This window comes from Arachis ipaensis, chromosome B01 (assembly GCF_000816755.2).
Source record: "Arachis ipaensis cultivar K30076 chromosome B01, Araip1.1, whole genome shotgun sequence".
NCBI classification, from domain to species: domain Eukaryota; kingdom Viridiplantae; phylum Streptophyta; class Magnoliopsida; order Fabales; family Fabaceae; genus Arachis; species Arachis ipaensis.
Window position 1 is genome coordinate 52,247,713 of NC_029785.2, and position 2,681 is coordinate 52,250,393.

A 2,681-nucleotide genomic window follows, 5' to 3' on the forward strand; every position below is an offset into this window, starting at 1 on the left:
CAATGAAAAGTTTTCAATCAAATCAATTGGAATGCCCTATAGATAATTTTCTCGAAAAATTTCATTATTTTGACTAAGCTTATTATGTATATATGCAACAAAAAATCCTAAAAGGCCTAAAAATGAAGTGCAAAAGTGTTGGGATTAGAAACTTGTCACCCAAGAACGCCGAACGGTTGGATGACCTCCCCACACTTAAAAATTTGCACCGTCCTCGGTGCATTCAAAGATGAGCAAGGGGGTACGGCGACTTTTCGGATTGCCACCTTCAGCTGGTAGATCAACCGGTGCTGCGTGTTCTTTCTTCCGCTTCCATTTTTCCTTATGGTGCATCATTCATGAAAAGTAGAAAATAACACCGAAAGATGAGAGAATACAAAAGCAAGGAAGCATACATTGTTGGAATGAGGTAAATCACTAGAATTGAGTGAGTGAATAAGTGTGACATTAGAGAAAGTAGGTGTGTGAATTCTAAATTAGGCGCCCTTTAGAACACACACTAGCATAGAAAGCTATGTCATCAAGCGACATACACAGAAAAGATCTTGAAAAGATTTTGTATGGATAAGTCACATCCCTTGAGTACTCCAATGATCGTAAGATCTTTGGATGTGGAGAATGATCAATTCCGTCCTAAAGAAGAGAATGAAGATATCCTTGGTCCTGAAGTACCATATCTTAGTGCCATTGGAGCGCTAATAATTCTTGCTAATAATTCACGACCCGATATATCATTTGCTGTGAATTTACTAGCAAGGTATAGTTTCTCTCCAACCAGAAGACATTGGAGTTGAATCAAGCAAATCTTTCGATATCTTCATGGAACGGTTGATATGGGATTGTTTTATCCATATGGATCCAAGTCACAACTAGTTGGCTATGCAGATGCTGGCTACTTGTCTGATCCACATAAAGGGAGATCTCAAACAGGATACCTGTTTACATATGGTGGAACAGCTATATCATGGAGGTCCACAAAACAGACGATTGCTGCAACATCCTTTAATTATGCCAAAATACTAGCGATACATGAAGCAAGTCGTGAGTGTTTTTGGCTCAGGAGTTTGATCCAATATACTCTGTCATCATGTGGACTGATTGATCATAAGATAGCTCCAACTGTCCTGTTTGAAGATAATACAACATGTATTGCTCAACTTAAAGGCGGATATATCAAAGGTGATAGAACAAAGCATATTTCTCCCAAATTCTTCTTCACTCATGATCTTCAAAATCAAGGGACAATTGATATCCAACAGATCCGCTCAAGTCACAATTTAGCAGATTTATTTACAAAGTTACTCCCAAAATCCTCCTTTGAAAGATTGGTACATGAGATTGAGATGCGCCGATTTCGAGACATTAACTGATGTCAACAAGAGGGGGAGCTTGTACTCTTTTTTCCTTGGTCAGGTTTTTTCCCATTGGGTTTTTCTTGACAAGGTTTTTAATGAGGCAGTCTCCATCACCAAAGGATATTGTACTCTTTTTCCTTCACTAAGGTTTTTTCCCACTAGGTTTTTCTTTAGTAAGGTTTTAACGAGGCAATAATCCTAAATGGTCATCCAATGGGGAGTGTTGTGATAAGTACTGATGTGGATGGCCATTTCCAATGAAGCTTAGTTTATCAATGATGACTCTATTAAATGTAGTTTGAAAATGTGTCATCATGTACACATATAAATAGAGGCTTAAGTCTCTGAATGAAAACACACTATAATCAATAACAAATACTATTCTCTCTCTCTCTTTACACAGCATCAATAATATCAACGTTCTCTCTCTCTCTCTCTCTTATATTTTCTCTCTTTCTTTATTTTACAAGTATTTTGAATACTCCTCTCTCTTGCTCTTTATATATAATATTAGTAAATATATTAATAATCTCTATTATATTAAGATAGTAATTGTAGTGAATATTGTTATCTAATTATTCTTCCTTATTTTATATTACCTCTTCCTTGTTTATTTAGTTATTTTATAACAACTTTAACAAATAATTAAAAAAAAATGAGAACATTTATTTTAAATTTGTCTTCCTCTCTTCTTCTTCTTCTCTCTCGTTAGATCCTCTGAGGTGAAGGTCTTGCGCTTAAGATGCACCTTTAGTTCTGTGGTTTTTCATCTCCATTTGCAACCCTAATTCCAAAAGCTTCGAGGATTTTGCTACTTAATCGGTCCCTTTTTCCAGCTGATTCGCCGCAAATTTAAGGTTTCACCTTGATCTTCGATCTGTTTTAATCCGTAGAAACTAGTATCACTTCCTTTGTGCAGTGAAATTTTCTTAGTTTCACCTTATTCTGGAGATTGTTTGTCTCAAATTATTATTTTTCCAGATTTTATGATGAAAATGTTTATTTTTAAAAGAATTATTGTTAATTCAATACGAAAGCTTGAAGGGATTTGGTTAACCAGTTATGTTTCTGCTTGGTTTGATTTGGTTCCTTATCTGGTTTTCATTGATTATAGTTTACATCTTATATGTCAATCTGCAGGACATGAAAGAGTTGGACTTCTTCACCGACTATAGGAATGCCAACAGATGCAAGATTCTTGAAGTTATAGGGAAGGGTAGCCATGAAGTTGTTTGTGCAGCAAGTGATACAAAGTCTCTTCTACATAGGAATTAGCCAGATCCATCGGGTAGTATTGAGTTTGTGCTTGTTCGGAGGCTATTAAAC